The 14,633-nt window shown below is 40.6% G+C and overlaps 1 long non-coding RNA gene across 1 annotated transcript in view; it reads left to right on the forward strand.

The window, feature by feature from the left end:
- Positions 1-14,633, forward strand: part of LOC108700901 — a 64,132-nt gene that overhangs the window by 26,709 nt on the left and 22,790 nt on the right. The window contains exon 2 of the long non-coding RNA XR_001933062.2: positions 11,237-11,380. This is a non-coding gene — a long non-coding RNA (uncharacterized LOC108700901). The remainder of the gene's footprint in view (positions 1-11,236; positions 11,381-14,633) is intronic.

The following is a 14,633-nucleotide window of genomic DNA, read 5'->3' on the forward strand; positions in this document are numbered from 1 at the left end:
CACTGCTGATGGTCCATGTACAGAGACATAACAAAGTATCCTCTTGCTTTAAACGGGCCACCGGCCTTGAGGAAAAGTTCCAGCATGTGTTAACCCTAAGTAATATTTTAGAGACATAACCCACTTTCACCACTGGGCCACTACCCAATTTGCAGTTAGCCAAGCCCTGTAGCACCTGTTCCATGGTGTATAGCCCTTTAAATTCTCCCGTTGCATCTCAAGCCAGACACAAGGAAAGTGTGCAACTTTAAAGTTGTAAAGCGACACCTTATTATAATTATAAATGCAATGGAAGCTTTAACTAGGTTCCAGACTGCAGCATTGCATGGAAAAATAAAAAGTAGCCACTTTTCACTATGTATTGGCCAAGCTCTAATACATTGTAACATCCCACAAGATCTGGTCTTGCTGATATATGGACAGTGTCCCTCCAACTGCTAAACACTACAACATCCCCACCAACAAATAAATCACACCAGCGCAGCCCTATAACACAGCCCGTAACTCACTACATTGTAATATCCATGGCAGCATATGGGAAACATCTGACAGCTGCTACACAGATGTGGCAATTAGCAAGCCTTATGTCCTCGCTGTAAGATTTTCTATACAACGCGCTTTCAGCACGAAATTCGGAGGGCTTTCTCACTCTGCTGATAGACTCATGTTGAGGACTAATTTAAAGCGATGCGATCATCAATATTAATTAAAACGTTTTTGTTTTTTTTTTCCATTTGTCACTAGATCCGCACAAAAAGAACTGCACTACCTGAAAAGCTTGTGGTGTACGTTTGTGTATAAAGTCTATCTAGCAGGCTGTGGCACGGAGAGGGCAGCTAAAGTCATTTAATTGGCAATTTGATTGGCAAATTTCTCCCATTTCGCTTCGCCGAAAAATTCGATTATTATTATTATTTGTGAAACTTGAAAATTGACACCCGCAGTTAGGCCCCTAAATCTTTGGACAGAGACAACTTTTTTTCTAATTTTGGTTCTGTGCATTACAAGAATGAATTTTAAATGAAACAATGTGAGGAACTAAAGCCTTTTTTTTTTTTTTTTTTTTTAACTCAATCGCTTCATTTGAGGGGCTCAAAAGGAATTGGACAAATTAAAAAACTGAAAATAAAATGTTCATTTCTAATACTTGGTTGAAAAGCCTTTGCTGGCAATGACAGCCTGAAGTCTTGACCTCATGGACATCACCAGATTCTGGGTTTCCTCCTTTTTAATGTTCTGCCAGGCCTTTCACTTGCTGTTTGTTTGTGGCCTTTCTGTCCCAAGTTTAGTCTTCAACAAGTGAAATGCAGCTCAATTGGGTTCAGATCAGGTGACTGACTTGGCCATTCAACAATATTGCACTTCTTTGCTTTAATAAACTCCCGGGTTGCTTTGGCTGAATGTTTTGGGTCATGACATGGGCAGAGACAAAAACCTGCCGTTTTCCCCAAACTGGCCTTGTATAACCGACTCATTCACATCCATTTATTTTGTTGGAATCTTTTTTTGGCCGCATCTTTATTGCACCAAACATCATTTTAAACAATAGATAACACATACAGTATATCAATAACAATTTCTATTAGCAACATTGTAAACATACAAATATGAACAGTGATGTACCATTAACTTATAATCCTCTGCAAGGCCCCTGGCAATGGACCCAGTTAGGTGAATGCAATCATACCAGTCACTTGTGCCTTCCAGCATGATGGGTACGCAGGATTGCATGCTACCACCAATACAACATACCCTCCCAGACACCAATGCTCTTAGAGAGGAACGCCACCAACCAAGTTCCATTAACCAACTTGGGACTTGGTAAAAACTCCAGCTTCTCAATTAACTCTTCCCATTGCCAAGGACCCGACGCCCAGCTGTGACAATACTAACTCTCATCACATACTAGTTAGTCAATCCAATACTCACCATTCCACGTCAACTGAACCTGTGCCCCAATAACCCAGGCCACAATTGTGACAACTAGCACAAGGGTTAATACAAGGGAGGGAGGGTGGGACTCGTTTTTCTTACCAAAATGGATGCCTTCCTTATCAGTTAGTCCTATAAATCCCCTTAAACTCCACCCTCCCAACTACATCACTAAACCCACAACTAATCCCCTGCCACTGAGCTTTGTCCCGCCCATGTCATGTACCCTTCTGACAGAATGCACTGTCCTGGGGTTTCACTTTATGAAACGCCTCCCAATCAATATGACTGCATTTAGCTGGATTTGAGCAGACAGTGTCTCTGAACAGCTCAGAATTCATTCTTGTGCTTCTGTCCTGTGTCACATGATGGATAAACACTAGTGTCCCAGTGCCACTGGCAGCCATTGACGCCCAAGCCATCACACTGCCTCCCAAATGTTTTATACATCATGTGCTATGCTTTGGATCATCAGCTGTTCCACACATTCTCCAGACTTCTTTCTTGCCATCATTCTGGTAGAGGTTGATCTTGGTTTCATCTGTCCAAAGAATGTTTTTCCAGAACTGTGCTGGCTTTTTTAGATGTTTTTTTTAGCAAAGTCCAATCTAGTCTTTCTATTCTTGATGCTTATGAGTGGCCTGCCCCTTGCAGTGCACCCTCTCTATTTACTTTCATGCAGTCTTCTCTTTATGGTAGACTTGGATATGGATACTCTACCTCCTGGAGAGTGTTGTTCACTTGTTTGGCTGTTGTGAAGGGGTTTCTCTTCACCATGGAAATGATTCTGAGATCATCCACCACTGTTGTCTTCCATGGACGTCCAGGTCTGTTTTTGTTGCTGAGTTCACCAGTGATTTCTTTCTTTCTCCGGATGTACCAAACTGTAGATTTTGCCACTCCTAATATTGTAGTAATTTCTCAGAGTGTTTTTTTTTCCCTGTTTTTGCAGCTTAAGGATGGCTTGTTTCACCTGCATGGAGAACTCTTTTGACCGCATGTTTTCTGTTCACAACAAAATCTTCCACATACAAGCACCCCCCCCCCCTCAAATCAACTCCTGAGCTTTTATCTACTTCATTGATAATGACATAACAAAGGAATTGCCCACACCTGCCCATGAAATAGCCTTTGAGTCAATTGTCCAATTACTTTTGAGGCCCTTAAATGAAGTGATTGTGTTATGCAATCTTTTTGTTCAACCCACTGAATTAAAGCTGAAAGTCTGCAGTTCAACTGCATCTGAGTTGTTTCATTTAAAATTCATTGTTGTAATGTACAGAACTAAAATTAGTAAAAAGTTGTCTCCGCCCAAAGATTTATGGGCCTAACTCTATCTATCCATCTATCCATCTATCCATCTCTATCCATCTATCCATCTATCCATCTATCCATCTATCCATCTATCCATCTATCCATCTATCCATCTATCCATCTATCCATCTATCCATCTATCCATCTATCCATCTATCCATCTATCCATCTATCCATCTATCCATCTATCCATCTATCCATCTATCCATCTATCCATCTATCCATCTATCCATCTATCCATCTACCTCTATCTCAGGAAGTGGAGTTTCCTCTCTTCTTTTATGGATGTGAAGTCCGGGATGTGACGGGAGACTCTCTGGAAGTGGGTGTCCCTCAGTGCTGAGTATTTGGGGCCCTGTAGCAAGAAGTGGGCCTCATCCTCCACTGCCTCCTGGTCATTTCGCTGGCACAGTCTGTTCTCTCTGGGTCTGTAGGTCTGTCTGTGCCTTCCGAGTTCTATCTCAAAGTTGTGTCTCTATCTCCATCCCTCTATCTATCTATCTATCTATCTATCTATCTATCTATTTATCTATCATCTATCTATTTATGAAAGGTGACCGCCCCTTTTAATGCGTCATTTAAATCTTAATATTCTCAAAAACCCTCCTCTGCAAAATTTAGAGAAAGTTCAAACTTACAGAGGAACAATATTAATTCAGTCGTGTCGCAGGGGCCCCAATTAGAATGGCTAATGGACAATTCACGAATTAAAACGAGTCCTCTATCATGTTAAAAAATTCAATGAACAGTTTTCAATTAGGAATGCAAGTGGAGGAAAAAAAAAAGGAGGAAAACGAGAGATCTTTTTCCCTTGATGCTACCGGCATTCCGTGAAAAAAAGAGATGAGAGTAACTTTGGGTTTTTTCATTATACAGTAGAGGAGAATCAAGTAATGATGCCTATTTAAATTATGAATCAGGTCAGTATCTGTCATTTGGAAGCAATATCAATTAAGGCCGCATTGGGTCCGTAAGACATCCTTATATTTAATGATAAAACTACGACTGTTAATCTCACCATGGAACAAAAGGATAATTTAAAGCCGCGAGAAATCAAAACGTGTTGTCACAAAAATAGACTCTCGCCGGGCTTTTTGGCTGGTGATATTATAATTAATAGACTACATATGACTCTTTTTTTTTCCATTCGTTATGGGGTTCAGAGAGGCAATTTATTGCAGGCATAAAATATAAGTTAAAAAAAAAAACCCAGACGAGGTTCAGGTTGGCTAAGGGTCCGTGGGCATCTTGCAATAGCGTCGGCCTTCAAACGAATAATTCAATTAGAATTTGAGATAATAATTCAATTTGCAGACTGTGTCTGATAATGTTCCCTTAATACCAGTTCAGGTTCCATAAATCAGACTCCATAGTGAGATCAGTTGTACATCAGCTATTGCTGACAATTTGTCATGATGGTCTTGCTTTAAAACAGGTTGAACTGACTCCTTCTCTGACGTGTGTAAAGGGCAAGTATTCTACATGATTGAAAGGCAGTTGAAGTTGTACCAAGGATTAGGACAGAGAAGTGATCTGAGACGCCCCTTTTGCAACACCTCTGCAAATGCTAAACCAGTTGGCTTGATATAAATGAAGGTATTGTTTTAAGTAACAGTTGCTGTTGGAATCCTATAAGGAGATTTAGGGTGATATGGAAGTACTTGAACTAATTGTTCTATGGCAAATATTATAGGGTATCAGACTTTATTTCTATATCTGAGGTCAGTTAAGCGATCCTGAGTCTAAAACCAGTCTGATATTTCATGATAATATTTCTGGTGGTGGGACAGAGGTGTATTTATATCTCCTAATGTAGAGAGCTAAAGAGAGGACAGATTGTAGAGAAGACAGGTCATCACATTTCCATCAGAAGTGGAGCATGTCCATGGATGAGGAGGTGAATCAAATGAGTTTTGAGCAGAGGGCATGGCTCAAATGTCATATGGAGAGAGCCTGTAGGTCCCACTGACACCTGGGCCCACCGGGAGTTTTCCTGGTATTCCGATGGGCCAGTCTGAAATGAAGAAGAGTTCTGGGTGCTGCCAGGCATAGTGAATCCAGGGTTGGACTGGGCTAGCTCAGACTTGATCCCTACCTGTACGTACTACCGCTGCCTTTCTGCCCCCTATCAGCAAAGTCTAGGTACTCACGGAGGGGAGCGAGCGGTAAACAGCTGGCTTGGGGAGCGAGTGGGCGGCAGGGGCCCCTGAGGGGGTGTGGGGGCCTCTGGGGCAGCAGCCCCTGTGGGACTCAGTCTTCTAGTCTGGCACTTAGTGAATCCAACAGTATTTGGGAATGTCACATGAGTCCAGAAGATTGTGAGATTTCAGGATATCAAGAGGTGAGAATATTGCCATATACTGAGATAATAGAAAAGGGGAAGAAGAGACTAGGAATGGAGAAAGAGAACCACACGCATAGTGCTTGGTTAAAAAATGTTTTACTTCCTTGTTTATGTGACATATTCTGAACCCAATTCTGGATTTGGTGCATCCCTAGTATTATATAAGCATATCAGGGGTAGTTGGCAAAGCACCAACAAGAGAACAGTGTGAAGGCTTTATTCTTTTATTCTTGGACTAAATGGGAGTGACGTTTATTCAATTAAAGGCTTTGGCTTCTGGGTTATTACCTAAGGTTATTAATCCAACACAGAGTAGGGATTTAAGTACATGGTCCATGAAGAAGGTGCTGTAGACATGAGTGCTGTGAATGCTCCTACTATGGATTCCTTAATTACTGTTGTGCATTGATTGACATTCTTTCTGTTAATAAGTTGGGGATTCATTTGGTTAAGAACCACTAGAACCACAGGTGTTCCCACCACATTGAGCATGCACACCATTCTTCCAGTTTAGGGTAAGACTCATGCTTTAGTGCAAGGGGTCAGGAGCATTAGCCATCTTCTGTCTTGATTGATCCGGCTTCTCTCACCCCCAGATAACGTTACAGAATCTCTCGGCAAAGGCCGTGGAGTTATCAAACCCCCCAGGCAGGCCAGCCCCACCGTATGGAAGGTTATGCACAAACTAAAGGAAACCACAAACTTGGTCATTAGCAACTTTACAGAGGTTAAGGGCAGAGACACAAGCTCAGATTCGGAGAGATTTAGTCGTCCGGCGATTAATCGCCTCTTCTTCGGGCGACTAATCTCCCCGAACTGCCTTCCTGCCAGCTAGAATGTAAAGTGCCGGCGGCATGGCAATCGGAGCTCTTCCTTTTCCGAAGTCGCCCGAAGTTTCCTCGTGAGGCAACTTCGGAAAACGAAGTGCTTCGAGGGCCATCCCGTCGGCGATTAACATTCTAGCCAGCGGGAAGGCAATTCGGGGAGATTAGTTGCCTGAAGAAGAGGAGATTTGTCGCATGGCGACTAATCTCCCCAAATCTGAGCGTGTGTCTCTGCCCTAAAGGGTTGGTTCACCTTTACATTAACTTTAAGATGTTATAGAATGGCCAATTCTAAACAACTTTTCAACTGGTCTTCATTATTTATTTTTTTTATACTTTTTTTTAAATTATTTGCCTTTTTCCTCTGACTCTTTCAAGCTTTCAAATGGGGGTCACTGACCCCATCTAAAAACAATGGCTCTGTAAAGCTGCAAATGTAATGTTATTGCTACATTTTATTACTCATCTTTCTATTCAGGCCTCTCCTATTCATATTCCAGTCTCTTATTCAAATCAATGCGTGGTTGCTAGGGGAATTTGGACCCTCGCAACCAGTTGGCTGAAATTGCAAACTGGAGAGCTGCTGAATAAAAAGCTAAACTCAAAAACCACAAATAATAATAAATTAAAACCATTTGCAAATTGTTTTAAAATATTACTCTGCATCATGCTAAAAGTTAACTCAAAGGTGAACAAAGGGAAAGACAGACAGAAGGAATTCGCCTCTCATTTCAATAAGAAAAATACAAAAAAAAATACAAAAGTAATTCAAATGTATGAACCACATGCATTTAAAATAGAATAAGATACAAGTATGGGATCTTTTCTGGATACGGAGTCTTTTCATAATTTGGATCTTCATACCGTAAGTCTACTAGAAAATCATGTAAACATTAAATAAACCCAATAGGCTGGTTTTGCTTCCAATAAGGATTAATTATATCTTAGTTGGGATCAAGTACAAGGTATAGGTATAGGATCCCTTATCCGGAAATCCGATATCCAGAAAGCTCCGAATTACGGAGGCTCCATTTTATCCAAACAATCCAAATTTTTTAAAATGATTTCCTTTTTCTCTGTAATAATAAAACAGTAGCTTGTACTTGATCCCAACTAAGATATAATTAATCTTTATTGGAGGCAAAACCAGACTATTGGGTTTATTTAATGTTTACATGAATTTCTAGTAGACTTAAGGCATGAAGACCCAAATTACGGAAAGATCCGTTATCCGGAAACCCCCAGGTCCCGAGCATTCTGGATAACAGGTCCCATACCGGTACAGTTTTATTATTACACAGAAAAAGGAAATTATTTTTAAAAATGTGAATTATTTGGATAAAATGGAGTCTACGGGAGATATACTTTCTGTAATTCTGAGCTTTCCGGGTAATGGGTTTCCTGATAACGGATCCCATACCTGCACACAAGTATTCTCACATTTTGGCTGAGACGTGCATAGCGCGAATTTATTCACCAGCTATGGATTCGTGGCTAAATTCCGAATTTCGCCATGTGTGAATTTTTTTACGAAACTGCATCAAAAATTTGCTGCGGAAAAATTCGCAGAGACAAAATGCCCTTCAGAAAAAACGCCAATTGACTAATGCATTCGGACAGAAAAGTCGCCATAAGAGGAAATGCCTGTTGACTTGAATGCATTATTGTGCGTAAAAACGCCTATTGACTTCATTGCATTTCGTGGAATTTTCCCCTGTTTGCGAATTTTTCCGCAGTTTAGAAAATTTTTGGGCAAAGCTAAACAGGAAAGATTCGCTCATCACTAATAGCGTAACAAATGAGACTTTTGGGAGGATCCTTCTTAATTCAATGTTGCTCGAAGTCCTTCGGCTCGTAATAAATTGCCATTTGCTTTTTAATGTTATTGAGCCAAAGCCATTGAAAAGCTTCAAGTCCTGTCATTCACCCTCAGTTGAAATATAGAATTAAATAACATGTAATAAAGATGAAGAGGCCGCTGTCCAAAGACATTATTCTCAGTCTAATGGCTGACTGTATTCATAGATCTAGCAGAGCTACCCGAAGGCAAGACACGCTGTAAAGTTTTTGTTACCCTGATGGAGAATTTTAAGATTATAGTGACAGATAGATTTCCAGAAGGGGAGAGATTTATTATCTCATCAAAATTTGCTATAGTTTCTACTGTTTTTTTTTTGTTTTTTTTTTTAAACCCCCCTTAAAAAACTGTTGGGGCGATATCAAGTCCCGTGGGACTATGGAACGTTTTCCATGTAACAAGGAATTTATGTAATTTTGAAATTTTTAAAAAGCAGTTAAGAAATCATTTCTGGGGCAATATGAACCGTCTGATCTTTATGGAATTTTAAAATATGGCGAAATAGGTGCGTGTGTCTTTAAGCTCATCACGTGACCAAGTTAGATAGTAACCGACATAAAGGGGAAATTAAATTTCAATGAGGCATATCGCTATAGGTTATTTTTTCATTTGATGAAAGCTGCCATACTGGTTGCCAGAGTATAGGGAATACCAATTTTATGAGATTGTTATATTTTTTTTACAGGGGGTAAGCAATTTTAGGGGATTAATCCATTTATAATTGTGCTTAGTACAGGGGAATACCTATGCTGCCATAGTTTTATGGTATCTCTCTGTACAGGCTATGAGCAAATTTAGGGGACTGTTCCTACTGAATTGTGCTTAGTACAGGGAATACCTATGCTGCCATAGTTTTATGGGATCTCTCTGTACAGACTATGAGCAAATTTAGGGGGTTGTTCCTGCTGAATTGTGCTTAGTACAGGGGAATACCTATGCTGCCATAGTTTTATGGGATCTCTCTGTACAGACTATGAGCAAACTTAGGGGCTGTTCCTGCTGAATTGTGTTTAGTACAGGGAATACCAATGCTGCCCAATTTTTTTGGGATCTCTCTTTACAGACTATGAGCAAACTTAGGGGGCTGTTCCTGCTGAATTGTGCTTAGTACAGGGGAATACCGATGCTGCCATAGTTTTATAGGATCTCTATGTTCAGACTATGAGCAAACTTAGGGGCTGTTCCTGCTGAACTGTGCTTAGTATAGGGAAATACCTATGCTGCCATAGGGGTGGGTGAATTTTTTTCGCCTTGTTTCGCCGAAAAAATGACGCCTATAGACTTGTATGGCGTTGTGCGTCAAAATAAAAAGTCGCGCGACAAAAAAATTTTGCTGCGCAACAACATTTTTTTGACGCTCATAGACTTTAATGGGCGTCAGCGTCATTTTGCCGGCGGCGAATTTTTGGCGAAACGAAGCGGGACAAATTCGCCCATCCCTACAGGCTATCAGTAAACTTAGGGGGCTGTTCCTGCTGAATTGTTCTTAGTACAGGGAATACCTATTCTGCCATAGTTGTCAGTATAAGGAAGTCTCTGCAGCATATTAACATGGACACTGTTTTTTCACAGGAGGTAAAATGAATTAATGCACATCCCTGTATACTCCCATTATCAACAATGAGAAGCAAAGCGAAACTTTTATAGACTAATAGAAAGGTTAACATTGAGTGGAGTAATTAAAAACGTGCATTTAAGGAATTCAAGTTAGCTGGGTCAGCTGAAACTTTTATTAGGTACAAAGAGGCCGCTCGAACAAGCAAAAAGGCTTGCAGAATAAAAAAAGGTTATTGCCGAGAAGAGTAAAACAAATCCCCAAATAATTTTTTAAATGTGGAAATAGCAAAAAATAAAATGAAGCAGGGTGCTGTGGGACTTGTGGTAAGAAAAGCCATTAGAATGATTCATGGAAACAGGAAGAAAGCAGAGATTTTAAACCTCTCCGTTCATTTGCTTAAACCAATAAACACAATAATTTAGGGTCACTGACACTGGAACATTGATGATCCGAAAGCCTGGTATTAGTAGCCTAAAATATTTTTTTCAATATCTCAGGAACCACTAAAAGCAGAGGATATATGTAAATTGCAAAGTGCTCACAGGAGCACCCTGAGTAAATTTTCATTTTTGTTTTTTAGCTCCCCAATGAATCAAAGCCACAAAAGATTATAAGTCCTTAGACCTAGTTCTTGTTTGTTTATTTGTGTTTGTAACAGAAATGGTGCCAATCCTTTCTGGGGACCTGTTATCCAGAATTCTCAGGACCTGGTGTTGACTGATTAGGGATCTTTCCATTATGTGAATCTCCATACCTTGAGTCTAGTAAAAAATAATTTAAAAATGAATTAAACCCAACAGGATGATTTTGCCTTCAATAAGGATTAATTATATTTTAAGTGCATAGATAGTAGCTATGTAGTTTCAGCAGTCAGAATGAGCAGAGGACAGAACACTGCTTTCAATAGGAATTACATTTACACATAATGTATAATGAATGTATATTGGGCAATTGCTTAGAATTTTAATTAGGGAAGCACCGAATCCAGGATTCGGTTAGGGGTTCGGTGCCAGGTTTCGGCCTTTTGCAGCAGGACTCGGATTCGTCCGAATCCTTCTGCCCAGCCGAACCGAATCCTAATTTGCATATACAAATTAAGGACGGGAAAGGAAATCGCATGACTTTTTGTCACAAAACAAGTTAAAAATGTTTTGCCCTTCCAATTTAGGATTCAGTTTGGCATTCGGCCGAATCTTTTGCGAAGGATTCGGCCAAATCCAAAATAGTGGAATCGGTGCATCCCTAATTTTAATTTTAAATTCAGGGTATCATTTGAGTCCCTGGCCAGACTAAATCGGCCTATGTTTGCAGTTGGATTCATTCTTGCCTTGTCTTCATTTACAACGCAGCGTTTTATATCATCCTTTCAGCTGCATTGATTTCCCCCGTTATGTTTGTATTTTCAGTTTCCGCACCTGTCTTTTCTCATTGCCCCCGGGCCTCTCCAGTAAGCCGAGTGTCAGGGATACATTCCCCTCACTGCTTCGATTATTGACAGTGCGAATGATAGAAAGATTTTCTGGGCTGAGAAGAATGAGAAGCAGATACAGGTAAGATCACTATTTAATTTGATAATTTTTAGCAGTTCATTTCCCAGCATGCCCCCATGTAAGAGAATTCCATCAGCCCATATTTATTTCCAGCATTGGCCCATATAAAAAAAATTATTATATACGTACCATTTGGCACAGTCTAATGAAAATTGCTATAAGAGTATGCCCAGGGTGTCCGATTCTCTGGTGGGTCCTAGAAGACTTCGTCAAACACTGGGTTGATTTGCTGTATTTATAAAATTGTGACGTATTGCACAACGATTAACAACTTTTACATCAGTCCTAACCCTAATGGAACCTACTATGTCTCTACTATTGATACACCAATTTTATCACAAGCCATTTAACCTACCAGTTGTACTCTGGGAAATCCAGGCAAGCCTACAAACTCCATGCAGATGGTCAAATCTAAACCAAGGCTCTTGGGAGTCTTGCTACAAGGCAATTCTCTGTACACTCTATTGTAAAATATAATGATATTATAAGACGCTAAAGAGTTTCATAACCACCATGGGACTCTATGCTGCCTTTTGATGGTCATGGAAACTCCAAGTTGGCTTATGATGGTCATGGAATTCCAAGTTGATTTTTGATGGTCATGGAAACTCCAAATCGACTTCTGAAGGTCATGGAAACTCCATGCTGATTTCTTAATGACCATGGAAACTCCAAGGTGGCTTTTAATGGTCATGGCAATCTTAGTTGAGTTCTGATGGTCTTGGAAACTTCAAACCGACTTCTAATGGTCAAGGAATTCCAAGTTGAATTCTGATGGTTATGGAAATGCCAAACTGACTTCTAAAGGTCATGGAATCTCCAAGCTGATTTCTTAATGGTCATGGAAACTCCAAGGTGGCTTCTAATGGTGATGGAAATTCAAGGTGGCTTCTAATGGTCATGTAAATCCAAGGAAGCTTCTAATAGTTATGGAACTCCAATTTGACAAGGGGGACTACTGCAATGAGTCTCAAGTGGCAGTGCTCCACGGGTTACTAATGGCAGCAATACGCCTCTTCTGGTAACGTTGAGAGTGGACCAGTCCACCAGTGGCTTTTCTATTGCAGAGAGTGCTATTACACTACTGACATTGAGAAGGCCACCTCAGGGTTGACTGGGGCCCTGAGACATTACTTTGTTATAGTTTTTTAATTAGCAACCAGATAGCTGAAAGTGCAACCTGGAGAGCTGCCAAATAAAAAGGTGTATAGATATCCAGAGACTCGGGTGCCCAGGAATACAGATGGACAGAAACAGACACACAGACATAGAGGGACACAGTTGCACAAGTGTTGGAAGTGTAGTGGTTGTTACCCTACCTAGATCTAATCCTATGGGCATAACTAAGAAAATCCTTTGTCACAAAAAAAAAAAACTTAAAGGGAAGGAACCAGCAAGGAGGGGCGAATGTTACAATAATTTTGCTCTCCCTCCTTTATCCTATCCCTTCGAAGCCTTTAGGACAATGGAAAATGCCAATATGTGCACATGAAACTGCTACTGTGCCAGGTGATCAGATGAACTGATATTTACTTTGAAGATCCTTCCCGCGAGCAGCGTGTTTGTTCCAATTTAATTAGCTTTGCTTTTGCACCTTCCACTCATTCCCCTCTCTCTCTCCTTCTTTTAAATTGCTCTTTCATTTGGATGTGCTGTCTTGTGGCCTAAAAGGTACTTTTATTGCCTTTATTATTCTCTCTAAACTTTTCTTTGGTGCCTCCTGTCTCTCATTGTTTCCACTGTGTCATCAAAAACCGGAGAAGTCCGTCTGCCAATTAGCTTCTATCTGTCGCCCCATTTATCTGAGCCTTGAAGGTGAAATCTGAGTGGCAGGGTTTTAAAGCGGAGTGTGATGTGCAGGTGGGTGTTGTACTGTGTGTGCAACCATAATAAACACACTTCTACACATTTATATGGAGACTAGTTTTCCCTAAAGAAATGGGGATCGGTAATGTCTAATATAAATGGACAAAGACTAGGGGAATGTTTTGGAAGGGTTACTGCCTGCTCTGCTCTCATTTCCCTACAGAAATAGGGATTGGTAACACTAGATAGGTACCTAATATATAAGGAGAGAGACAAGAGGAAAGTGTTGGAAGGGTTACTGTCTGCTCTGTTCTCATTTCCCTACAGAAATAGGGATTGGTAGCACTAGATAGGTACCTAATATATAAGGAGAGACAAGAGGAAAGTGTTGGAAAGGTTACTGTCTGCTCTGCTCTCATTTCCCTACAGAAATAGGGATTGGTAACACTAGATATGTACCTAATATATAAGGAGAGACAAGAGGAAAGTGTTGGAAGGGTTACTGTCTGCTCTGTTCTCATTTCCCTACAGAAATAGGGATTGGTAGCACTAGATAGGTACCTAATATATAAGGAGAGACAAGAGGAAAGTGTTGGAAGGGTTACTGTCTGCTCTGTTCTCATTTCCCTACAGAAATAGGGATTGGTAGCACTAGATAGGTACCTAATATATAAGGAGAGACAAGAGGAAAGTGTTGGAAGGGTTACTGTCTGCTCTGCTCTCATTTCCCTACAGAAATAGGGATTGGTAACACTAGATAGGTACCTAATATATAAGGAGAGAGACAAGAGGAAAGTGTTGGAAAGGTTACTGTCTGCTCTCTCTCATTTCCCTACAGAAATAGGGATTGGTAGCACTAGATAGGTACCTAATATATAAGGAGAGAGACAAGAGGAAAGTGTTGGAAAGGTTACTGTCTGCTCTCTCTCATTTCCCTACAGAAATAGGGATTGGTAGCACTAGATAGGTACCTAATATATAAGGACAGAGACAAGAGGAAAGTGTTGGAAGGGTTACTGTCTGCTCTGCTCTCATTTCCCTACAGAAATAGGGATTGGTAGCACTAGATAGGTACCTAATATATAAGGACAGAGACAAGAGGAAAGTGTTGGAAGGGTTACTGTCTGCTCTCTCTCATTTCCCTACAGAAATAGGGATTGGTAGCACTAGATAGGTACCTAATATATAAGGAGAGACAAGAGGAAAGTGTTGGAAGGGTTACTGTCTAGTGACGGGCGAATTTGCGCCGTTTCGCTTCGCCGAAAAATTTGCGAAATTCGCGAAACGGCGCGCCTGTTTTTTCGACGCCGGCGCCCGTTTTTTTACGCCGGCGCCCGTTTTTTCGAAAAAATTTTTTTGACGCCGGCGAATTTTTGCCGCGAATTTTCACGGGCTTTTCGCGAATTTATTCGCTGGCGGCGAAACGTGCAAATTCGCCGCGTATTCG

This window comes from Xenopus laevis, chromosome 9_10L (assembly GCF_017654675.1).
Source record: "Xenopus laevis strain J_2021 chromosome 9_10L, Xenopus_laevis_v10.1, whole genome shotgun sequence".
NCBI lineage: Eukaryota > Metazoa > Chordata > Amphibia > Anura > Pipidae > Xenopus > Xenopus laevis.